Here is a 27730-nt window from a genome sequence, read left to right as displayed (position 1 = left end):
CGAGTGGATTCGAGAAAGACAAAGAGGAGCAAGAACTGGAGGCTGTGACGGCGGCCATAAATCGGGGAAGACCGTCTTCTTAAATGCTGGAGTATTTAGCACAAAACAAAAACCCGCCGTGAGGTAAATAAAATCTGACACTGGGAAGGCGTATCATCACTATCCACCACATCGGTGTCTTGAATAAAGCCTCGCTCGCTCCAACGAAGGAGACAAAAATGATGCTCGAGAACCCCATCGGAACCGACCGAGAGGGTTGATAAGACTCGGAGACTTGTGTCAAAAATCGTGCCGAGGAAACCGGTTCACACCTCGAAACCTGAAGATCGATGGGTACGTGTGTATACGGTATATTTCAGGAATGTTCACATACGAATTCCTTGAACGTTTTGGAATTAATGCTTTCTTCATAAAAATTAAATTTGAAATTAAAATATATTAAGATGTTCTAAACTGACGCCATTCCTTTTAATGCATCTTTTTGATAAGTTGTATTTTTCTCACAGAAAATTTAATTTGGGACTACCGCTTTTTGTAATTTTTTACCACCAAATATTTTAAATAATTCTTTAAAAGTTTATTTTAAATATAAGAAAGAGTAAGATATCGTTATTAGTTTTCATACTTATGCCTTAATACGTATCATATAAACTTTTAAATTTTGATTTACTTACAATTTAAAAGTACAAGTAATAATTTTATTACTGTTGTGTGAGGGAAACTCTCCAAAATTTATTTAAAAACTCGTAGATAAAGACGAGCGTGAAGAACCTGGGACACCCTATATATACGCAGGACCGCCTTCAAAACCGATGTATCCGAGATCACATGCGATTTCGCTTTCTTTTCGTGCGAACCCTTATCCAGAACGCTGCGAGGCACGATGAACAACCGAGATGCCTGGACACGATTAGCCGTGGCGACTTCGCGAAAGTCGACTCGCTAAAGTAACGTCCTTGTCCCTGTGCACGTTTCACGTGTAACAAGAGGAACGCTCGATCCCAGGACGAGATGGTCTCGCAAGTTAATAGGAAAAAACAAACCGACGAAATTATTGATTACAACTTTCGCAGAACGATCACGTTGGAGCAATCACCTAATCTGGTTTCTGCGGGTCACCCAGTACGTACCCGACACTTAATTCGCTTCGTGAATCGGGAATGCCCCCGCAGGGGCCACGGTTATATATTACAGCTGGTAATGAAGACTCTCCACGGCAAGAGCTACCGACGACGCCTTATTTATCGCTTCACCTCAAATATACAATTAACATGTTGAGAAGGCGTCCGGAGATAGCGGAGTATCGCGCGTTGCGCCGGCATCTTTCTCTTCGTTTTCTCCTCTTCACGCCTCCTCTCCTTCCTGCCAATTTCTTCAACCCCTTTCTCGAACAAGGAAAACGCGAACGGCGAGACCAAGGCTGACTCGCGCTCGCGCGCCTTTCACTTTTATTATCGTGGAGCTCGTTAGAGCGATCGTTCCGAGAATGTTAACCCGGAATTCGTCGCCAGAGGAAATTTTATGTCCCCCTATTTTTACGGAACTTCGCTCGTAATGCGAAAATGTGGCGACAGCGTCTACGGTAAATCCTAATGGAGTATGACGTAATTAATATACTCATTCTTCAATTTGTCTAGCGTTTAGTTCACGTTATTACCTTGCAAAATGATAAACTTGATTTTCCACGCTATTTAAATCTCATTCTTGGTTGCTGGGAATATATTCAACACGAATGCTGTGTACAATAATCTAGCGGCGGTCTTATTATTCGGAAAATCAGATTTTGTTTAATTCATCTATCCAACGTATTTACACACAGAGATAAATGTTTTTTTTTTGCATTTGTTCATGAAAGCATGGAGATATATATGTATCAAAGATAAATACAACTATACTGTGTGTAAACATGGCCGTTTTAAAATTTATAACAGACAAACATATAAATGAATAAAACGTGCCGTCATATCAATAACAGTGAGTTTTCGGCTATCCATCCTGGTAGATTATTGGATCCTGCTTATCGTACATAAATCCAGTGACAGATATAAAAAATATTGTACGATACGTCGAAATAAAATATCGTCGTCGCATGTGTCGAATCTGCCGTATGCACGATTTCTCGGCGCAATAAAAAAATACTCGTTACACTCGACTCGTGATGGAATGTTCCGAATGAATGTATGATGCGCCGTTGACCCCGATGCAAAGATGCCATTTTTTTCACGATGATGCCGGATGACGTGCAGCATTATTAAATATCATTAAAGAGAAACGCTGTTGGGACTTTGGGAAATTGTATGATGCAGCTTGCATCTCGTCAAATAAATTTCACGCTCATATATGCATACCCGCGTGATATCCTTGTATTCAGACAAAAAAAAAAGAAAAAGATTTACTACAATATTCTCGTTCCTTTAATCATTAAAATTATATTAAAATCTATAATCTAATATATCTAAAAGTTTCTTTCTATTTCACGTAAGTGAATTTTTATAGTATGATGCAATTTTACAATTATACTATATATTTTTTTTATTTATAAATCATTCGATTAGCCAATTGATATCTAATTAATTAACTAATGGTCAAAATAATTACATTTTGTAATATTTATAATCTTTCGTTACAGAGCTACAAACTTTTTAGAGTATTATATCTTGGACTATCCTCACCAATAAGTATCGGAATGAGTTCATTTGTCCAATGTAATTTTTGCGGACACGAGCCACGTAACATTCGCACAATTGATAAATGCACTCGACATTCATCTTCATCACTCATTTACGAGCATAGCGGATATGTTCTGATGGTAATGAAAGCATAGCAAACGATCGCGCGTTGCAACCTCAACCTATAACTCATCCCGTCGCATAATTTGGCAGGCCTAACTTCCCCGTAGGGTGTCGAAGCGAATCGTACGTTCGGATCGTCATAAATATTAATAGAAATCTTTTTTTGGCAGGTTTCACTGCGGAAGAAGATAATCGTGTTGTTTACGCTGCCAATAACAAGCTCCGTCGTCGTCGGGCCTCACTCCTATACGACAAGGCTCGTTTCGAAACGGGGCCCCATAATTACGGGTGCCGCTAAGATTCTCCCGGTGCAGTCGGTGTCCTGTTACGATGTGTCCGAAATAACCTCGTTTCTCATTAGATCAACGCGTGTGTGAAAATTACAGCTATCAACAAGATTAATCGAGTCGATGTACGTATTTTACGCAGAACCATGTTAATGGAAAAATTACATCGGTAAGACTGAAGCATTACGACTAATACTTCATAATAATTTATACAGATAATATAATTAATGATATACTTGGAAAGAATATTGCTCCATGTTATTTTAGTGGAATTTTAATAGAGGTAAATTTGATTTCGATCAAGTAAGCTTAACATTTGAACAATAGAAATAGATTTTATATATTAGAATATTATATATTTTAATGTATAATAATAAAATATTTTATTACATAATTTGTCGAATAATTTTATTTATTCCTGTAAACTTTCCTTACCGATGTAATCAAGTAAAAGTAATTGCGTCATTTTACAATCGAATATACTCGATCCAACTATTCAATCATGTAAAAAGAGCGTGATAATACCAGTTCGTGCGAAACTATCAGGTGACTCAATTGAATCCATTTACCTGCGGACAAATCGATTTTTCCGAAAGTCGGTGGTTCAGATTTCCATTTGCTCGCCGACTCGCAGTTTTGCCGGCTGGAAAACTGCAACACTACACAAAGGAACCCGGACCGCGAGTGGCAATTTCTCTTTCGCAATTTCGAAATTATTAATTTAACTGTTTCCCCTTTAACGCTACTGCGCCCGCGGCTAATATTTCCCCCGTAGATAAAGAGCAGAGTGCGCGAAATAGAAACTACTGAATAAAGGAGACAAAAGCGTAAAACGAAAAATATGGGAAGACCATGAAATAGAGATAGAGAGAAAGAGCAAAAACAGAGAGCACGCTGGTGGTATCCTTGGTTACCGTGTAAATGAGGCGATGAACAAAGTTCCGCGTGTAAACACCAAATAAAGGTGGATAACGCGGTTAGTTCCGGCCGCGTGATTGCTCATGAAAATGCTGAACGACAAGCAACGCAGTTACAAGGGACGAAAGTGATTCGCTTACGAAATCCATATGGCTGAAGGACTTTAAATCCGACTCCCCACTCGTTTCATGCGTAGCTTATTATAATTTACATTTCCACAGTAAAATTCTTACTTTTTACTCCACGGTATTCTCGTAAAATTTAACATTTTCTGACGACTTAATTTTAACAAGAGAACAAACCGACTACCGTCCTGTACTTCGCAAGCAACGTTACCTCCTTTTTTTTTATAATTTTAATTAAATTCCCGAAATACGCGGAATAATGTTAAAGTTTCGTGTATTTAACAACAGCGTCAGCATGTAGCGACGTATATATCTAAATTGAGTGAGAGCCGACCATAACGCCGGAGTGACGAGTATTATTCACAACTAAGCCGCAACTGAAAAGTACATGGCGATGTTCGGTGTTATAACTGAATTTTCCATTCCCCGAAGGGATATCAGGGTCGGTACATCCGATTTTCACGGCGGACTGACCTGTCTCAATGCTATCTGCCCCTTCACCGCGGCCAATCAAATTAGAGACGGTTGGTCGGACAGCCGAATGAGAATCCTAGGTCGTTTTGTCATACGTATTTTGTTTCAGCGACGCATAGTGTTATGGCAAGGGACAATTGCGGCTCAATTTACCGTTATATTAGCACGAACACACGTATCGCGATCACGAACAACGTATACTCCGCCATTCATCGTCGATTTATAAACTTTGCGGCTGTCGCCACAATGAGAATATAGCTGTGAACATTTGTATTCGTTGAAATAACCAAATTTTCAAAAAAAAATTTTTTATTAATTATTAAAAATTGTCAATTATTAATTAAAAAATTTTACATGTGTTCATTCCGTCTCATTAGAACAAGTAAAAAGAATTATAAAAAAATAATACAAAAATCGGTGTGTGAAATAGATAAGATATAAGAAACATAAGAAATTGACATCTCGCACGTAAATTAAACTATTTGAAACATTCCTTCCTTATTCGTAGAAAATTCATTATTTCAATCTTAATGAAATGAGATCAGTTATGCATCTTCTTATCCGAACCGTTAGCTTCGTTCAGCGGCTGCACGTTGGGAACGAATAAATTTCCCGATTGACTGACTGACGCGCCAGAAAAGCGGACAGCGACTAGGGCAGAAGCCCTAGACAAAAAGATGATTCGCGGATAACGGCCGAAGAACCGCGCTGGAAGATATAGAGGCCGAGCAATCTCTTACGGTTGAGTTTGCATCACCTGGGGGGAACCTTCCTCGATCACTCCGAATAATCATCGCGAGACACACGAGACTCTCGTATCATCGCCTCCGCGAAAATGAGAAAGTCGAGAGTAAAAATCTGCGAGAGGGAGGCTTTCGCACGTACATGCACGCGCACGCACAGAGCGCACAAACACGAACGAAAAAAAAAAAGAAAATCTCTCGAACAAAGCGAAAACGGGCCGTGGAATAACGATCCGGCATTTCTAATACCGCGGACAGGTGAGAAGAAGATTGATCTTGAAGGGTGCCATTATATGCGCCCGGGTGAAATAAAACGAAACTGCATCGCGCGTCCGCCGTCGGAATAAAATCGCCCTGCGTAAAATCACTTGCCCACGGTGCGATAGCCGCAGCGCGCGGCGCGGTTTCAATAATGAAATTTGTCGCATCGAGTTAACATTTCACTCGACGAGCGAGAACGATTCGCTCAACGCTTTTGGTTAAATAACGATTTAAATGGGACGTTAAAGAATTATGCACCGCTCCCCCGAATATATTGCGCTCAGCGATGCCGTATTTTATTTATCAATGAATCTATCACGAATAAATAAACGGATTAAAACGACCAGCATTTATGTATTTACGCATTATCATATTGAAGTGATAAAATAATAATTAACTGTTTAATTAAGTTTTATCGATCACAGGCGCGTCTTCTCTACGATACTCTATCCTTCGAAATCAACGTTAACGATCTAGCCGAAATAACGTGATTCTCGCCACATTACGGAAATGCAGTATACTACTCATCTCTCTCCTCTCCCCTCTTCCCCTCTCTGTTCCCGTCTCACTCTTTCTCTTTTCAAATCTAATCCTGTTTTTCCACGAGCGGAAAATCACGCAATTAACCGATTAGCGAGATGATTGTGCATATTACGTCCCCACGCGGAGATCACGTCAACGATCATTGGTTATTTTCCTTTCATTAAATGGAGATATCATGATATCGCGATCTCATATAAAAATACGACGTTTATTCAATCTTTTTTGTTTTTTCACTTATATATGACATGTACAACAACAAAATTGTATTAAAGTTAAAAATAATTAATTGGAACTTCTAGATAATCAAGAAATCTTAATAAATACGTTGATATTTTGCGACCCAGCGATGCGGTTTTACGTCGTTCGCCGAGTTCTAGAGACTAAATTATTCGACCGTTTTACCCAATCCAATCTTTTCCAACCTTATCTCTATTTCTCTCACGAAATTAGAAAACATTTGTATCTCCGAATGGTAAAACTACTTGGATTTTTAGGAACCAATTGAGTATATAACTAGGAAGAGAAAAATTGCATAGCTTCGTTAGAAGTCAGTATGAGTTCCTAGAAATCTTTACAGAAAATTCAACAATTTAAAAAATATATATAAATGTACAGAGTCTAAAATGTAAAGTCCAAAAGTCATGATAGATTTCTTAAAGATCAATCTGTCGCTAAAATTGATTGAACACCAATTTTCTTCATTTTTAATATCTTTTAACTTTTAATATACTTTTAAGTTTGAATACTTGAAATAAAAATTCGAATATTAAAAAATTTATTAAAATAAATATCACTTAAAATTGTCTAAAAAAGTTCTTATATGTATATTTTCAGAATTTTAATTCTCGATCAAATAATAACTTAAAGATCATTATGGCCACTGAAATGTCAATCTTTTTTTTTTTGTAAACTTAGCTGTGTGAACAGAATTTGTAAAAAATTGTGCGATTTCGGGCACGCCATGTAGACATGTCGACGACGTTACCTAATGCATGCAAAGAGACGAAGTTGCATAGCTAAGGAGCTATAAAATATTCTTTCACATAAAGCAGCACCACATACGTGCGCGGATTGCTGCGAGCGCCTTTACGCGTACTTGACAAATAGCGAACATCGATACGCGGCTAAATTAGCATTTCGCGAAGCTACGCGCAACACGGGAAAGGGCCAAACGTAAGACACGGCTGGCAGCAGCGTTGAGCAATCGAATTGTAGCTTTGTTGGACAAAATCAACTACATAACTCCCAGGCTGTATTTACTTTCCGCGGGGGCAAGAGCCAGCGAACTCTAACGTTCATTTGTCGAGAGTCATTCGAGTTGTTTGACTTGTTCAGTTCTCTGTGCGGAGTAATTCTCCGCCGACGAGTTTACCACGCTCTGTCATCGGGAGATGGAGTTAATCCGTCAAAGCTCACTTAGTGCAATTCTCGCGTTTCTCATCGATGTAACATAGACATATGTACCTATATAGACATACAGTTCCTATAGTAGTCGATATAATCGCACTTAATTATACAATGACTCGCAAATTATTTTTACTTCAATTTTACACTTATCCATTCAACAAGTTTAATATAATAATATACAGCAAGATGCCTCCTTTCTCTCTAATTATTATTAGTTTATCTCTTCTCTCATTTGATTAAATAGATACACGATTAAACATTAACATCAAAAATGCTATATTTTTAGTGCAAAACAATAATTATTTCTCAGAATAACACGATAGAAAAATAATAGTTGAGCTTGCGGGTAAAAATGTCCGTCTTATCGAGACGCTGCCGGGAATTATCGAAAATATTTGCAGACGAGCGTTATAGGGCTTCGAATTCTGGACGGAAGGGCGCAGCCGTGCTATATGTCGCTGGCGAAAACGCCGCGAGCCTTTTAAAGCCCTCTGTTATCCCTGGCAGGCTCCCGAAGGACACTCTTATCTACCGGCCGCTGTTTGCTTTGCGGATCTTAACAGGGTAACGTTCGCTGCTAGAAACGGTTCAGGAGAATTTCTATATCGACCGGCTGGACGATGAGAGCGCGTGCGGAAGGAAGGAAGAACGAGTAGTGAAATAACAGGAGCCGAAATGCGCAAGGGAGAAAACGGGGGAAGAAGAAGGAGGCTGACGGGCCCGGCGTGCCCGGCCTCGAGGAGAAGGTAGGGCCACCATTCGGATAAAACGACAATCCGCTGCGCAAATGCCACTGGGATTTAGATCGGACGTCTCTAATGGCAGCAGGATTTCAATGGCAAATGGCACCTGCCAGATCCTCCACCGCTTGTTTGGCCAAAGGATTTGCGAAGTCTGACGGGACGACTGCGCGCACTCTCGCGGCGAGGTATCCAGAAAAAAATTAAAGGCCCGCTAAAAAATTCCGTTAATCTGGTTCTATTCCGCTCGACTGACCGTCCATCGTCGGAAATGGTGCTGTTACAACGGTTGAAAATTGAATGGCGGAAAAAACTACTTGTATGTAATAGTTTAGAAGTATTGCCGAATGTTATGCATTATATGTGATCAAGAGTAATATATTGCAATCTTTTTAAGTTTGTTAATTTGTAAAATTTCAATTCCAAATTAAATATAAATTATAAGGACTGAAAAAGTAAGAATATTTAACACGAACTTTTTCAAACAACCCGATGTATCCATAGAAAACTTTTGTACCAAGTGTCATTTTGAGTTAAAATTATTGATAATTCTTCGCATTTTTTCTAAATATTTAAAGTCAATATATTACAGCTATTCGCTTAATTACAAGGCAAAGTCATTATTTGTAATTGATGATGTAAAAAAAATATACATATATATATAATATATATATATATTTTTACAAAATATATATAAATATCGCAAAGAATACTATCATGAGGGTAGAAACGAGAACTGATGAAGACAGTCTCACGACTTTCCAATTCAATCCCGTCGAACTGATTATCGAAATAGAACTGACAAAAAAAATCTACTCCTGTAACCGGTGCAATCTCGATAAGGCGGAGGCGTCGTCGCCCCGTCCCGATTCGAGCGTGGGGCCGTGGCGAGCAAACAATCTAACAAGCAAAAAAGTCCCTTTTATAGCACGAACGTCCAATGCTTGTTAAGAAGCGCCCCGTTTCTGGGCCGTTTTCTTCCTCCGGGAGGAGAAAATGGAGCAGTAAAAGAGAAAAAGAGAAAGAAAGAGAGAAAACGTGAGGGCGAGAGGAGTGATGAGAGGGCCGCGTCCTTCGTTAAGAGACGTCAGCATGGCACCTGGTGCACGATTACGCCGGCAATGCGCGCACATGGGGTTTACCGATCGCAGTTCCAGGGGTTTGAAGAACGGCTAGATGCCCGACGACATCATGACGGATGGGAACGTCAGTGTCTGCTTCTCCTAAGTTGGGACTCGAAACGAAGGCGCCCGCGCCGCCATGCGTCGAGTGCGTTTCGCTCTTTCGCTGTCCACTTTCGAGCTCTGCGCGGTCTCGCGATGCCAAAGTTTCGCGTCACCATCGATCATCCGGCGATCACGTCTCGTGTGCGTTACGGAGAAAAAGGTGCTGTGAGGGTCGATCTCGGATCTATCAGGGAGAATAATCTTACTAGGAACACAACGTCGGATTAATATGTCGGGCATTAAGAATGACGTAAGAAAATCTTTGAGAATGAGGGTTGCGACCCTTCAAATAAATGTAATACATAAAGGAAAATAAATTGCAATATAAAAGTTGCAGAATTTTGTGCGTAAAATATATATCTTGTTATCAAAATTTGATAAAAACAATCAATGCATATAAATATCAATAATTTTTAAAATTAAAAACGTGAAATCTTTATTTTTATTGTAATTCAAACGCGTAATATATGAAAGTTAATTCTTTAATGATAAGCACTGTTCCTATAACGATGGAAATAATTTCAATGTCTAATGTTTAAGTATCCAAAGTTAACTATTCAGTATGTAAAATTTTTTAAAAACTTTCAACTTATACTTTCCGGTTTTTGTTAAATTTTGTCTGATATCAAAAAGCACCGGAGCTATTACGAAAGTTTCTCGCGAGACATAAAGCACCGCGACGAAAAACCAAAGAGGAAAGGCCACTCGTCTACGACAAAAGCTCTCCGCTGAATCATTACGCCCTTACGAGCCCTTTGATTTATACGTGGGGAACGTCGCTCCTAAAAGACGACAAAGAAATTACTCGGCATTCGTAGGCTCGTTCTCTTCGTCGGCGAAGGGTCGCGGAAGCATCGGCCGTCGTAAAAGCAAACTTCTCTACGACGGACGGCCCAATTTCACAGGACTTTAAAGTCGCGAACAACTGCTCTCGCACTTTCGAGAAATCGATAGACGTCGAATTGCAGGTGTAGAACACTTGAACGCGCGCGTCATGTGTATAAAATGCGAAAGAGATTTGGATCGGAAGTGAAAAGGGCTTGAAAACGATCTTTTTCAATGATGAAAGGATATAAAGATGTAGCAATGCGAAGTAAAAATATGTAAAAAGCTGTAAGGGCAAAGTATAGGCAAGCATATTCCTTGAAACTTCAAGGCCTGAAAAGAAACTAGTGTGATTCTTTATCATCGGGTGAAAAGAAATACTACGGGAATTCCATAGATTGCAATGATAGACAAATGCGCGTAGAAAAAAAATGTTACAGTCTTCCCGCGCTAATAAGAGAAGGAAAATTTGATGGGTTTTAATCCTAAATGGTATTCGATTACCGAACACCGTCCCTCGATAATCCATTATGGTTCTTGCATCCTTCCTATATACCAAACACGCATCCCGTCCGTGACTCGTACGTTTTCTGGAATTTATCAGACCGGATTGGATCGTAAATGGGTTTTATATGGTACTCCGGCCTGAGGGTGGACTGCAAAAACGCATTCGAGGGTAGAAAACATACCGCGTGACGAAGTATCGTCATCAATGAAACATTGAAACACTATTGTATATATTCGAAACACTAAACTCCTCGTTCAAACAAAGACCTTTATATATACAGCCTATTTTTTATATTAAATGACTGATCAAATAGCAAATATATATATTATATATATATACCTATATATATATATATATATATATACATTTGGAGGGGTAAAAGCTTTAGTGGTGTAAGTCAAATTTTTTTTAAATATTGACTTACATTAAGGCTTTTACCCCTCCATTTATAATTGATATCATTGCATCAATCTGATCTTAAAACGATTAAGAATAATCATTAAAACACAATTTCTTCAAATTAATCACATACGTCATATCTTCAGATCTATTACCATGATCATTACGCATTAAAGAAATTACGCGAAGTGTCTACTTCCGACTTTTAGGATCGACGTCGTTACCGGGCAGTGAAACGTGAAGCTATGGATTCGAATGGAGACGGTGGCGAGTCCCTTCGAACTCAGGGAGCGAAAAAGAGACGTAGCGTCGGCCCTACGCCATATTTACGCACTTGCGGCGGTCGTGCCAAATTCCGCACACCACCACAATGGGGCACGGGAGTGACGACGCGAGCACGTTAAGGGTGCAGGGAAAAGGGCGGGACCCCTTTAATCTTCGCGGATCAAAACGTCGCGGCGATATGAGAGACGTTCCCTCGCCCAGGAGGTACGTGATTGCTTCGTGTATTCGAGTGGAAGCCTAACAGCATTTCAAAGGGATGGGCACCGCAAGGAAAATTGCATTGTAATTAAAACCGCCGCCGCTGCCGCATTCTCGTTGCATCGCACCGCGACGCAACGATGCAAGTGCGCCGCGTGCACTCATGCCACATACATGCGTCGTGACGCTGGCCAATAAAAGATATAATAACGAGAATCAGACCATTACTATAATAAGTACGTTACAAAATACATTATGATTCACGTTACCAATTAACAGCTACATGTAGAAATATCACATCTTTAGAAAAATTAAATCGCATTCGACAAAGCGTAAAGATTTGTTATTAAATATCTCAAAATGATTTCAATCTAAAGAATAAAACAGTACGAAAATATTGTCACAAAAAATCAACTATCATGTGTGTGCATGTATGACAGCTGGCTCAATATGTGATAATTGTAAACGGCAACACGATGTATACATATAATTATATAGCATATTAAAATGTAAAAGTGCTATGAAATTTTACATTTATGATATATCAGTGATAGATATGTATAATCAGAATTGTAATATTTATTCAGCTCGTAATGCTTTTTTTCGTAAGAAAGAAAAGGGGGATCTACGAACTAGAAAAAACTGGAAAGTAAGTAGAGGAAGTTGGCAGGAAAATAGAGGCAAACTTGCTTAATGTGAAAAAAGCGATCACTGTAAGATGGCTATTCACCATAACCGAATAAGTACATTAAAACGAAGATAATGATGGACGAGCGATAAATTAACTCCAACAAACCATAAATTTAAACGTAATCGCCTTCAGACTTTAATTGGCTCTTAATAAACCACGTTAATTTGATCGTCGTCGAGCTTTGTTCCAACTTCTTGCCATGGCAAAGGTATAAATTTGCTCAATTACGGGAATTTAAATTGTTAACAGGTTACGCGTTAACTTACACAGACGTCAGATAAAAGTAATTAGATTTTCAATTTCTTCTCCATTAATTACTGTCACTCAATTAGTGTTACTCAATAAATTTACTCATTTGTTTGATGGTATGAAGGAAATTATCGTTCGTCGGTTTTCCCTTAGCCGACATTAACGGAGATGATTTCTTTCGAGACGAAGGACGGAACATCCCAGTGTCGTCCCGATGAAATGAGTTTCGCTTCGATAACGCGATTTCGTGCACCAGCAGGAGGAGAACTGACCCTCGCAAACCCGGAAAAGGTCATTCTCGCCCTTCGGTTTTGGCAAACGCGTGCGACCCTCCGTGCCATAAACGGATTGTTAGCATTGATTAAAGCGCACTGCGGATTTCTGCGGAGCGTTTCTTTACCCATCGTATCCATCCAGATCCTAGTTCATCATTCATGACTCTCTATGTGACAAGAGTAATTTCTCTGGGTGCATTAAACTGGAATGGTTTATGTCCTGCACATCACAGATCGAAAAGAATTGCTTCCGAATGGCCCCTGACATGGCGAGGGTAAACGTATAATATTGAAAGAGCTTATAAATCTTTAATTAAAGTGCATGTCGACTTAATTAAAACAGGACTGATATATACAGAAAGAACAGTTTTGCTAAAATATCTAAAAATTTTGCTAGATACAGAGCTGAATATAATTTTGTTGCACCATCAAAATAATTATAGTAGGTCGCTGAAGTATGATAATAATGCTGTAAAAAATTTTGCAATCAGTTTGAGTGTTCTACATAATCATTTTGGTGCAACAAAATTATTTTCAGATCTGCATCCAGCTAAATTTTTAAATATTTCAGCAAAACCGTTATTTCCGTGTACGTATCCCTGGTATACATTTTTGTCTTATGCACTTTTGTTAATTCCTCAATATGTAGTTATCATGCCGAGCATAAAACTTTGTACTTTCTAATCTTTCTATATTCGCGAAAAGTACTGACTTCCGCTGTGGAGATATTCCGTTTAGGGCTTTAAGAGAAAGTTTATGTCTCCCGTAAAACATATGAGTTGTTCTCGTCGCAATCTGAAACAACCGACTAGATAAAAATATGAGAAAATTATTCGCGTATTTTATACTGCTCGTAACGTCTTGAAACACTGCTCTCGTGTCTCGTCATAGTTGTGTGCTCCTTTATTTTCGATTACCCGGAGAGTGCTTGGGACAGACTACGTTCTTTCACTCTTCCGGGGCGACTATTTTTTCCTGAGCGGTGCTCAAGGGAGATAGACTTGCATAAAAGAAAAGTCTTTCCGCGCGTATTATGCTCGCCTAATGCGCGCGACTGGCGCATAATGGACGCGTCAGATGCCGCGCTGTATATGTGCGAACAACCTTAGTAACGAAGCAGCTTGCCTTTTTCTCTCCGTCTCATGACACGCGACGTACATGAATGTTTTAAGCTCCGAAAACTTGCATAAAGAGAATTATCATTTTATATATAATAAATGTGAACAACCTTAAGCTCTGCTTTCTCGTGTAACATAAAATATCAGTTTTTCGTGCAGTATAAATTGAGAATCGCAATAAAAAACGGAACTCTAATAAATATTAAAATAGATGCTAAAGACACGAAATATTCTCAACGTGTTAGCACATGTCAAAGACTCTCATTGACAAAAACATTTCTATCAAGACCCACTATTCGCGAAGCAGCGCGCGATAATTAGACAGAATAATTAATTTCTCTATGCACAAAGAAAAATTATGCGACAGAGCTATCCCCAACGACAATCAGAAGGACACGATAAAGCAGAACGAGAGATTGTCCCAGCCAAAGGAGGAAAAATAATTTCCCTTTGTTTATCATCGCCTGTTTGATGGGGAAAGGAAGCGGGCAGGGAGACTTTCTACGGACGCCCCGCCGCGCTTCTCTCGAGCGGAAGTAACGGCGAGTGCGCCGGAGTTTTTATACGTTCACGACAATTAATTACGCGGCGCGGGGTGGAATCGCGGCCACGCGATTCGTGGATCCATCAGAAAACAAACCGCCGCGGCCGGCCGATGCAGCGAGCGGCCCTCTCGTTAACGTGTGTAATTAACGGACCGCTATCGCTAATTATCGGCGCGCGGGGGTGTGCAGACGAATTTCTGGGGATCCGCTAATTACCACCGCTAATCTGATTAGCTAAATGCGCGGCGCTCTCCCTCGGTGCTTTTTCTCGGGCCCCAGCGAAACGCTCCCTTCCTCTCCGTCGCACGACGCCGCGCCGCGCTGTGGCGACGGCTCGCGTGCGTCGCTGCGTGCCGCGGCGGCGTATCACGTAAAAATGTCGTTAATGCGATCGATCCGGGTGGTCCCTTTCTCGCGATTCGAAAGCATTTTGGACAAATTGCATTCTGACACGCGCTTCTCCGCTCCCGACCAACCGCGGCGCGTGGCCGCCCGTGGCTTCTCGTGACCAAGTACGTGATCGAGTCGTGACCGACGCGTGCGAGGGATCAAACGCGGCTATAAGAATCGCAGTTAACCCCCCGATGTATCGTAGAGACAAAACGATCTCATATGTTCCCTGTAAGTTCTTTATCGCGCCTCGAAGAATCTCAAGTTATCGAAATTTATTACTAAATTACCGAAGTAATATTTAAGAAAAAATTATGTGATATTTAATTATCTCATATTCTGTCAGGACAATTGAGAAAAATTCTGCTATAATTTAGAATTAAAACAGTCAAACTATATATGTATGTGTGTGTGGAAATTTTTTATAATTAAGTAGAGAAAGTGATCAGATAGTAGTGACATGTGATCAGACGCGAAGAACATCAAAAAGTTCTCCATATTATTATCAACAAGATTATTACGCATAGTCTAGTTACGTAATATAATGACTTAACTAGATTCGGATTTCGAAATAATCAGCTTTCATTGCAGGATGTAAAATATAATGATTTTTACCGTTTCAAAAAAAAAAAAAGATCCTTAAATTGTGTGCTTCTCATTTCCTGCATTTTGCTACTCCGATGACGTTCTCGTTTGCAGATTCCATAAAATCGATAGCAACCGATTCACGGAAGCTCGACGTTTCGCGTACGTGTAAACGAAATGATGAGCGCTGGATGCACGGAGTCGAGGAATGACGTCGTTCTCATTTCTAACGAGTCGCTGGAGATTTGATCTTCCTGACGGAAGCGAGCTCCAATACCGCTTAATGGCCTGGGAGACAGGCGCCATGACGATCTCCATACGGCTCTTTCTTTCTCTCTTGCCGGCGTCAGAGCACAGAGACGCCCACCCCGCCGTGCATCCACCCTCGTCGAAGCCGTGATTTGATTCCGGGGACTCATCTTCTCGATTGGGGGCGCACTAACTTTTCAATCAGCCGTCAACTCCGCGGTTGTGAGAGGGTAGAGCGGCAGAGGCCATCCCCCAGTGACGAGTGTCGGAATCTCTCTCTCTCCGAGTCCGTATCGTGTTGCCCAGTGGTGTCGTCACGGTTAAAAAATGTTTGACGTGATATCTTGAAAAGATATACTTTTTTATACTTGGAATCTAATAGCGCGGATTTTAAGCTGCCTATAATAATATAGTAAAAATAATCGACCAATTATTTTTTCTCGACGTTTTTTCGAGTTACAATAAAGCATAATACAGCAAAGAAAAAAGAAATAATTTGTTTCTAAAAAGTATGTATCAATAGGCTAAAGAAATAATTAAAGAATATAGAATTTTGTGTCTTTCAAAATTTTGTGAATGTTAAATTTTAGCAATCCATTTCATATTTAAACAACAATGTTTGTTAATATCTTCTTCTTCCATTAGTCTATCATTACTCAAAGAATAAAAAATTATTTCCAAAGAAAAATCTTCAAATATAAAATTCGATATAAAATATCAATATTCCAAGGTAAGAACATGGCTCATTGATAAAAGTGTATTAATAAGATGATTTACAGCACGACTGCTTTTGTCGCAAAAAACGGGCATGCATGAAAGATATTCTCACGAGACATATGCAATAACACGCCATGAATCGCGGGTGGGTGCATACAGTTACTCGCCGACGGCGTGGGAACCGTGAATGTGCATTCTTAAATGCCGCTCTGAAATTTATACACATTCACGACCCGGCGCCATTAAAGTGGAAATAACGGAAAGAGGTTCAAAGGATCCTTTGAGCGCTCTTCGATATTTCTGAATTATGGCACGTGCATATATCATCTCTATATTCCCATATTAGAGACTGTCAAAGTGTGTCGAAGTATAATTACGCTAAATTATGTTTCTTCGCATGGTAATTGCAATTTATTATTATCCAAGTTTATAATTGCTTATGTTTTACGTTTTTTAACATACCTATTTTTAGTAATAAATTAAATGTAAGTTTCTTTAAGAAGCGACGCATTATTTTCAAAGTCCCGAAAATGTACCTCAATTTGAACAGATTGCATAACTCTATTTTCATCTGCTATTGTATTAAAATTTTGAGCAACGATCGGCGTGTAAAAACGATCAAATTTCGAGGAAATAATGTAAAACTTTTACAGAGAAAACCGCAGCGGCGCATTAAAAAAGTGGCATACTCGGCTGAAATCGTCGCAAATGAGACAGGCTGCGAATTCCGTCGGAATTCCTGAACATGGAAATCCGACGAGCACATTGCACGTCGATCCGACCACAATATATCGTGTCCGAGGGCCCTCACTCCCACGGCCGTTTCGAGAGTAGCGACGAAGTTTTGTCGATATCCGCGCACATTCTCCGGCCCTATAACGAATTCCGATACGTCACGCGGAGTTTAATATCGAAATTGCGTTTATTAACTTGTTTAAAATCATTTATCGCGCGCATTACTCGCTAATAACGTGTCCGATGCTTTGGTGAGTGCGCGTGCGACCGAGAATTTCGCGATGCATAATGGACCGCAAAATATAACAGAATAATTGTTGAATCCCTGAATATCATTTTACGAAACGACGAGAAGAATTTTACGCTTAAAATTCCCAATTTATTACGATCATTTAGTAGAAATTTTCTCAGTTCGGTCATACGGATGTCGGATCGCAACCGCATATAGCTGTATAAAAGTACACCATATTTATGATATTGATACTTTCCGATATTATTAAATAATCTATAATTATTAAATAATCTGTCTATTTAACGACAATAATTACAAAATTAATTTATTAATGATATGTATTTTAAATTAATCTTTTATAAGAGTAAAATCACATAATAAAATAATTATATAATAAAGTATTTATCTCTTTTTGTCAATAAAATATGGATTTTCTTGATAAGTGACTGATAGCAGAACGATGCAGACAGATGACTATTTTTTTTCATCTGGGTAGTTTGATAAGAGCGGAAACTGTTACGACAAACTAAGAAATGGACGAAATGGCTTACGGAAAAATAGGATGATTGCTTCAACCGTGGCCAAGGGGAAGGAAAATGGCAAGCGCGCCGACAACGAAAGTACAACGACAACGATTATTTCACTTTCTCAGCAAATGGCACATAAACATAGCCGCAGGGTGCGGAGGAAGGGTCGACGACGGATACGGCGAGCAACTCGAGCTTAACCAACCGAATAGAAGTATGATTTATAAGAAGGAGGAGGTTACCTCACGGAAAAACGAGAGTTCTTGCAGTTCGTGAGGCACCAAGAATATCGACCTTAGAAAATTGTACCAGCGTCTGTTGCAGTTTTGTCATTTAATAAAACAGGTAGAAGCACACAATTTCGATACGTCTCAACTGCATACTATTCTCTTTACAGTATTAATAATTAAAATTTTCCTCTTTTCTTCTATACAAATAATATTTATCTATCTGGAAAAAATACGGGAAATATACCTTTTTAAGTATTTTTTAATTTTTTATATTTTATCTATTCAATAACTAATTTTCCTTTAAAATTTTTATATATCTGTTCTTTTTTTCTCGAAGAACATTCTTAATCGTTACATGGATATTATATATAATTTTAAATTTTGATTTCAAGAATAGTTGAAAACAATAAAATATCATCAAACATTACATGCCAAAGTAGATATCAGACAATACACTTTATTTTTGCATTTAAGTTTTGTGATTTTCGTCGGATACATATATCGTTAAATTTGTATCCTGTTATCAAAAGCACTTGCGAAGTTTCCATTTCCGTCTTTATCCGTTCTTCCATCGGAGACACCACCACGCGACGCAAGGGAGCGCAAAACGCGGTTTGTCGCAAGAGTAACAGTTTCCTAATACACTTAACGATCTCCGCCGTGCTCCTCCGTATCGTTCGCTGTTTCACGGTCATTTCTCTCCGACCCCGAAATTAGTGGGGCGGAAAGATACGCGAATCTCGGATATATTCCCGGCGAGTGGCGGGCAACCGCCCAAAACACTCCCGCCACTGCACCGTTCCGGAAGTAAGAGGAGTTCCAGAGGTGGAAGGCGAGGGAGGATTTACGAGCGCTTTGTTTCTCGTCAGACGGTTGGTCGGAAAAGAAGCCGATGCGCAGCCGGATGAGATTGCAACTCGATACACACTCGCTTTCGACCCGAAAGACTTCATTAATACGAGCGGGTTCGCACGTACGTTGATACGAAGTGGCGCGGGCGGGTTGATACGAGCGATCTCGACGGCGAGAACGCCCGTTTCTCAGCGATAACTGGAAACTCTCTACGCCGTCCACTACACTACTGCGGGAGATTTGTTGTGGAGGATATCCTTATCGTCTGGCAACCGTGCGCGTGTAATTATGGAGTCGCAGCGCATCGCATGTACACTTGTGTACACGGAGCGACAAAGCTCTTCAAAGAACGTTTATTTGCGCTTTTCAAGCGAAGTTGGATACACTGTTGTGGATACACTGCTATCATCATAATTAGCTTACATTGGCAAAATTGTCGAAAGAGTACAGATTAATTTCAGATCAATTTTGCATGCGGTCTTTTATTTGAAGCATTTACAATTTACAATACCTTTGAATGGACATTGCTTCTATTAAATATTAAATATCGTTATCGCATGTAAGACCAATACGATTTTTTAATGTAAAGAAAAGATTTTTCGATTACCGACAAGAATCTGTGCAATGATTCAGCATTGTTGTTTCCAATACAAAAAGAGTCAACTTTTGTCAAAGGAAGACTGCCCGACGACAACTACGACCAATTTCGATTAAGTTTGAAAGAGCCTTTCGCGAGCCGCGTTAGGGAGCAATTACAGAGCAGGATTAATTGCGGCCGCATGCCGGGAAAAATAAGTCCATAAATTAACAGCGTTCCACGTGCTTCCTCCTACCGTTTCTCTCACTTTCGATCCAACCCTGCGGAAATCCACCCTATGCCCAATCTTTTCTCTTGACACGGATAACTTATTGCCCCGACAACGCACTATGCATTTCCGAAGCGATTAAGCTGCCACGCGGCTTTTTTTGCATCTCCTTCCTGGGCTCTCTCTCTCTCTCTCTGGCGCGCGCGCGCGCGCTCATCTCTCTCCTCTCCACCCTCGCCGGTATGTCGTTACAATTGCGCGGCGGGAAACTCTGGAAAAGTTTCCCGCGGGAGTTTGTGACGCCAGTAGCCGAGACAGCGATCCATTCTTGCCCTGTATCGCGTAATTCGTTTCGCGAGTATAATACCAAATGAATTCCGACAGACTTCGCCGAAAACATCAGAACGGGGGTATCGTATCGTAAGTATTCCGCCGTTATTGTAATCTTTTAAATAGACCTTTTATCCACATTTACGTTTCATCTGATTGTATATAAACTTTAAATTAGGTAGCGATCTATTTAACGGAACTGATTGCAAGTAAGGTACGTTTGCAAATTACGCTTTCCCCGACGTAAATGTACCGGAAGAGCGCAAAGGTGTCGCGTGTTCCGAAATCAGGGAGGGCACACTGTGTTCCGAACCATTCTTCTCATCTGCCCTCCTTCTCCGCCGCCGCGGAGGGCGAAGGTCCTGGCCGTTGGAAAACGCTGACTGGGAAGTAACTGCCCGGCAGTGAGGGACGTCGACGCTTTTTTTATGTGACACAAAGTAGCACTTTACCAAATGACCCGAATCTTTTTAGGGGTGCGACCGGCGTCATTGACACTGCACGAAATCGCGCGCGAGAGCAAGATCGGGAATTCGTTTCCTGAAGATTGGAAGCTCCTATAAAGGCTGCGTCGCGCGACGCCGAATTTCCCCGCCTTCAAACCTCTCACGTCCCCATTCGCAAATGGACGGCATTAATTTCATAGTCGAAAGTAATCGCGATTTCTTCGTCGATTTGAATGGTTATTCGAACAACGCGACGATTCTCAAAACCCAGTTCGCTTATGTGTCAATAATAAGTATAAAATAACAGAGCAAAGGAACGCAGTTTTCAACAGTAAAATTAATAAATGATAAACTTACAAAGATACCGTAAAAAGCAAGACAAAAAAGAGGGACGATATCGGCATCTGTAAATCTCATCGCGTCGCGGTACTCGCTAAGGGCCTCACGACGTCGTTAGAAAAACGTGGGGCGGAATCGAGTCAATCTCTGGTGGCAAGTGCACCATTCGTTCCGGCGCGTATACTCGCGCAGGTATGCGCCGTGATATATCCGGTTTATAAATATTAAACCGAGATCACAGAGGGCTCGGGGGTAGGTATCATAACCTTAAGACGCCGAGCTGCGCATTGAGGAGGGGATCATAGGGGATTTGCGGACCGTATCCTCGTTCCGCGATATTACCCCTTACACCCTTACGTGCCGACTTACTGCTCGAGCATGCACACAGCTCCTTCTCTCGCGATATAACTCCGCGGTGTTATCCGCAGCATTATGGCGATGTTGCACGTATGACGCTGTTGAATAATAGCGACACGGCCGCGTATTTCCATGGGGGAGAGTGGCAAACGGGGAGTCGTCCCGATTGATTTTCCGATGCGAATTGTCGAACTGCGAGAGGGGGACCGAAAGTTTCTCCATGGCGATTTCTCGAGGGATCGCTGACGGCGGCGTCTGGATTATGGCAAGCGTGTCGAGAGTCAATCGGTTGTTGAACGAATTAGAGCCCGCCTCGGGACGCGGATTATATTAATCATGTCACCATCTTGTAACACGTACTCCTACCGCGTTCTTTAATGAGTCGAGAGTGGAGCCCAAATTCGATTTTCTTAACAGTTACTTTAATTATTAAAAATATTTTATCAACTGGACTGTGTTAATGACAATTAAAGTAATCATGAAAATTATTTCAATAAAAATCTTCATAATAAAAAATATTTGAATATTTAAAGATATGAATACATTGAAATTGTGAAGGTTTTCTTTAACATAAAGTAATTGTAAAATTTTAATGCAAACGATAGATTTATCTTACAAGATACATATAATAATATTCTCAAAAATAAGGGAATGATTAATACCTTTATACCCAATATTAAATTTATTACTTGTTAAAACAATATCAATATTGTGCACGAAATCGTATAAGAGAAAACGTTTCGCTTCCAGGTTTCATTTACATTGCCACCCGTCAAGAAAAGGGATTGAAGAGCCGTGAGAGAGTAAGTTTACACCCTAGTCGTGCGCACGACTCCAAAATCCAGAAGTTATTAATTACTCCAAAATCCAGAAGCTGTCAACGAGCCGCGGCTCTGCGGCGCACAGCCATAAACAGCCGAAATCAACCTCAACACGAATTTCAGAGGCGTATGTACATTCTAAGACGCTAATTGTATAAGATCAATCTAAAGTTTCATTGATTACTTGTCGCTCCTTCTGGCGATAGCAAACAACCTTGTTTCCCGATACGACATCGACGACGGTGAAGATTAAAACTAACATAATTTCATTGATACCTGAGTTGATACCTGATTATCGGTAATGACGTTTATATTCTGAGAATGTAAAAGCAGATTACTTTCGCATAAAGGTTTAGAATGGACGATAAACGAGGAGATGTTTAAAAAGAACAGTGAGGAGATAATGGGCGGGAGAAAACAAAGGCCGTAAGAATGAGAAAGCGGAAGAGGACCGAAAAAAAAGATAAGAATTCCACACCCAATTTACCATAAACCCAGTGATTCCGTCGGCAGAAGAGTGGCCGGATATTACTAGGCAAAGCCAACAAGAAATGTTGGTGGCGCGCTACACGACCGCGAGAAACAAAGAATTTTCGGAAGCTGCATAAAAGTGAAACTAATAAAGCTATCTTCTTCTTAGAGAACTTTATATTTCATACTGGAGAAAAAACGATCTCGGTTTCTCTGTTGCTTTAATAGACTGAAAATAATATAAAATTGAAAAATTTGTAATTGTTTCTTTCACAATTTACCATAGATCATTTTCTCGTTTTCCTATAATAGAATATATATATTCTACTATATAAAAAAAATTACATATATAAATATATTTGATATATTATAACATAGACAATATTAAAGTATTGTTAAAGCATAAATAATAACTAAATAATAGCTAAAGCATAATTATGTCTTTTGCAATATTCTCGTTACCAGCATAATTTTAACTGTTTTAAGGAGATGGAAGAAGTGTATGCTCATTTAATTATTGCTCATTCACACTTTTTTTCGGAGAGACACTTTTATAATTTTTAGCGATTTTACCCTCAATTACGACTGCGAATTCATGAATGCGCTATTTTGACTGCTTCTTTTTCCACCATCTAGTAGCAGCCCTTAAGGTGCCGCGGCGGCGCTTCCCGCGGGAAAGGAACATCCAGGGTGTCCCTCCGGGTGAGCGTACCTCGTCTCGTGAAATGTGATAATTAAAAAAGTGTGGTCTTTGTCTTCATTTACGACGAAATGAAACGTTCGCATTAAAAATTCAATTAAACGCGGCCAGAGCATCACGCCGGAGTAAGCTCGTGGCGACCTGCACAGTTTGAGTACGAAAATGTGTATCATTGCGTTTTGCTAGCAAGACGAACAGAAATAGGAAAGCATAGAAAATGACGCGGAGATTGCGGCGCTAATTTTACACAACATTAGACTATAGTTTGTGATGCAGCTCAGTCGTGTGAGAGGAGAAATCTGCTAAACTTTGATTGTAAGCGATTAATTGAAACTTGGAATGGAAACAGATTAACTAAATTTTAATTAATTTCAACCAAATCTTAGTTTAATCAAATTTTACTTTTGTTATTATAATAATAGATTAGAGCTGAGTTATGAAGATATTTAACGCGTGGAAAATAAAAATATGGTAAAAAGTTATGAAGCGTCCAGTCAAGTTTTCGTTACAGAAAAATCGAAAAATTCGAAGTTGTGATTAACGAAACTGGCAATATATCCCTGGGGAGGGCGGGAAAGGTACCGCATATAATCGCCCCTTTACTATCGGCTTTTTACGAATCCGCCCCTTCGATCCACGGTTAAAAATTAAGGATGTTGTACCGGCTAGATCAGCAAGAAGAATGATAAAGGAATTTCCGATGATAAATCATTCCTCGCTGGGAAGCGGCAAAAATGCTCGTCCACGCAAAAACTTTAAGACGCGTGCGGTTATCCGACGATAAATCAATTTTTCGTCATCGTCGTGGCGACCGTAGCCGGATGCGCGATGGAAAAGGGGACCGAAAGTAGAGGCGGGGTTGAAAAATTAAACAAAAACAATGGGCACAGGCACAATGAGGAAATAAGCACCCATTGATAATGCCGCGAATTACGAGTCCGAAGCAACAATGGGATATCAGAATGGCTATTATACCCGGGTAGACTCAATTATTTTAAGCCACTTTTGTGCCGCGCTAATGAAGCGAACAAAGCCGAATATTAAAGCAACCTCCTATCCGCCATCCCGCTTCGTGCTTATCTCCTGTGTCTCCGACGCCACGCTAGTTTCTTCAATAAGCTCTAACCCACCAACTAGTACTGCCGTCTCAACCTCACGAAGAATAAATTTCAGATAATTCCAGGCCGTATCCACACTAATTTACTACAGAATAAAAATAAGAATATGTGAGATTCCTATTATCTAACGTCATAATCCCATTATTTTAATTGGTAATTTATTTCTAGGAGGTACATAGATAACATGCCCGAAACTTTTACTATTTCTAGCTATTTTTCCAAATGGTTAAAATTATATTTTATCTTGTCTTAAATTTTTATTCTCACGATCCTATATACCTTACCTTCTATCGAGGAGTAAAATCTGCTTTCCATTTCAGAGTTATCGAGAGAATAATTTTATTCGCGGCCTAAGCCAAAGTTACCGCGATAATGTCTATAAATTCTCTTGGGACGCGAATGAAATATCCGCACTCGCTTCGCGACGTCGTCCATCCGGGAATAAAACACCAAGCAAAGCGGTCTCCGAACTCATGACTTTTACAAGAATGCCGTCGATATCGCGTCCGATCGAAGGTATTGCCCGGAGTCGTGTGAAAAATTCTTTGACGAGTAATCCCGCGACGACAAAAGTACTGACACTCGATACTATTCGAGAAGTCTCACTGCGAAAATCCCCGAAGACGACGAAAGGATTTCTCAGGCGAAAGCAAACAGCTTTTTCCGTTTCGTCGGGATTAATCGGCGCTACCTGATACAGAAGCCGCAGATGTAAAGGGCGTTACGATTGTACATTCCTAACATCGGAAGTACAGTTCTGATCATCGACATCTTTTTTTCCTTTTCCTGTCATTCCTTTTGCAATTCAAAATAGTATTAAGAAATAATATTTCTTAATACGTAAACTCTCTAAATTAAGAAACAAAATATTTTTATTAACTGACTTCTCTTTCTAACAAAGAAATCTTTTTTAAAAGATATAAAATAAAGTGTTCTAGAAGCGGCAAATCTAGAGTGATCCTGTTTTTTATGCATTAGAAAACAAATCAAATTTTATATATTTGTAATTTTTTCGGCGACAGAGATGAAGATATTGTACTCTCTCTTTATAGTTAAAAAAATGATTGAGTCATTTGATGATATTTGATACTACTCCATCGCGTATGTCGACGTCAGAACGCACTTTCCCGTACAGCCACAGGAAAATCTTGTTAATTAGAGTTTCGGAGTGAAGCGCGAGACGTAAGATCAGCGAGAGAAGACTGGGGAGAGAAGCGAGAACGAGAGAGTTTCTTCTGTGAAATTCCGTAGACGTGACTTCAGCATCAAAAGAAAGAATAACTGTTGTACATTTCCGCCCTTTTTCCTTGCTATAGGAAAATTACATCCTCTTTAAAAACAGAAGGTACTTATCACAGGACAAAAGTACATATGTATTTCTGAAAATGCGCGAGATGTTTTGCGTTCTCGATGCGCTGCTTCATTCAATAACCGATTTTTTTAATATTAAAAAGTCTTTTAACCGTAGAAAGTCTCTTTCCTCGCTTGGTTACTTCTACGTGTGGACAAAGCTCGACTAATTAATATTGCATAACACTTGGTTATTCTAATAAAATATGTCCATGACGAAGATAAAAGAAAAACATTTCCGCGCTCGAGTTGAATAATGAAACAGGAAAGAAGCGAAATAAAGGAATCGGCCAGCGAAAAGGCACAGGAGGAAATAGCAAACGAAGGTAAAAGTCGTGAAATTCAAGATTTAACCCCATCCGCCAGTCGAGGCGACGAAAAGCAACCCCTCAGTTCGCTGATATGATAAACACCCGAAATGACAGCAGCATCCGCCCTTTACCTCGTCCCTTTCCTCAGTCCTCCTTGGCCCTTCGAGTTAATCACGTCAGGCGGACGAACCCTCTGATTAAAACGGCCCTCCGTCTCTTCTTATTATTATTGTTATTAGAGAAGGCGAATGCAGAGCACTTCGGGAGAACGGTCGGGAGAGACGCTAAAGCCGCCAGCCTGTATGTAGATACTATGCGTCTGTACGCGAATACGCAGACCTTCCTGATTGTCAGAATTTTCGAGATTATTAAACGGCTGATGAGTCGGGAAATAGTCTGACGCACAGAAGTCGTTCCTTAATTAACTCTCATATCTCATGATCAATCGCGTATTTGTATGCATACTCGAGAATTTTGTTGCGTATTCATATTTGGCGTTTTGAAAAACTATATGATCATTAACACTTTGACTGCCATGTCATCTATATCTGGATGTCGCATAAATTTTCGCAAAGGCCCTATCACTCATTTATGGGTGACGTACTGTTTTATTTAAAGATTAAGACTGAAATTATATTAAATATTTAAGACATTAAAGAAACAATTAAAATAATATATTAGATATATTAAGCTCAATGCTGAAATCAACCGTTAAAATGTTAAACAATTTCTTTTTCTGAATAAAAGTGATATTTTTCGATAATTAATTATTCTTTTTAACTATAAATGTATTTAGTTTTAATCTTAAAATATGCTTATATTATTGACAATATAAATCCGTACATTAAAACTACATTGGCAACATTTCGCTATAATTTAGTAAATACGAATTTGCTGCGCGTTAAAGATTTCGATGTAAATACTTAACGGGGCCATTATCGAGGTGATTACGCGTGAAATACGGTAGTGAGTGTGTCTCGAATAATTTACATATAAGATTTGGTAAACGATTTTTCTCCTGTCGCCGGTTGCAGGTGGGTATTCGTTGTCGCACATCCACGCGCGCTCTCTTATTAAATCAGAAAATTCATTAAGGCCGAGGTTTGGATTACGCTCGAAGGCTTGGTACTTAGCGAGAGGATGGGCCCCCATCGCCCATGGGCAGCGACGAGAAGATCGTAAGGATTTAAAGCCGGTCGTAACGAGGCGACCCATGTAACAAATTACAAATAGTGTCGTTGGCTTCTGACGAAGCGCCGGTAACTACTTACGTAGAAGTTGAAGAAACGACTTCTTTCGAGCTCGCGGCGACCCACCGGTACTGGGAGGAGCTCGATATCTCGATCTTCTTACCGTACTGGTAAGAAGATCGAGATATCGAGCTCCTCCTAAAGGAGCAAGGAAGGACCGAAGAACCGAGATCCGGTTGCGCGCCCAACGATCTATCCTCGGAGCAACCAATCATGCTAATAAACCCGCTGGGCATAAGTAATACGGAACGATCGTAAATCTTCGCGAAGTCGATGAATGCACGTGCCAATATCGATGCCGGGGA

General features: G+C 40.0%; 1 protein-coding gene across 4 annotated transcripts in view; it reads right to left on the bottom strand.

Annotated features, from left to right (window-relative positions):
* LOC139817564 (uncharacterized) overlaps positions 1-27730 on the bottom strand; it is a 325316-nt gene that overhangs the window by 210266 nt on the left and 87320 nt on the right. The gene's annotated exons all lie outside the window — the stretch shown is intronic.

Source organism: Temnothorax longispinosus, chromosome 1 (assembly GCF_030848805.1).
Source record: "Temnothorax longispinosus isolate EJ_2023e chromosome 1, Tlon_JGU_v1, whole genome shotgun sequence".
Classification (NCBI taxonomy): domain Eukaryota; kingdom Metazoa; phylum Arthropoda; class Insecta; order Hymenoptera; family Formicidae; genus Temnothorax; species Temnothorax longispinosus.
The sequence above is the reverse complement of the archived record's forward strand: the minus strand, read 5'-3'. Positions and strand labels throughout refer to the sequence as shown.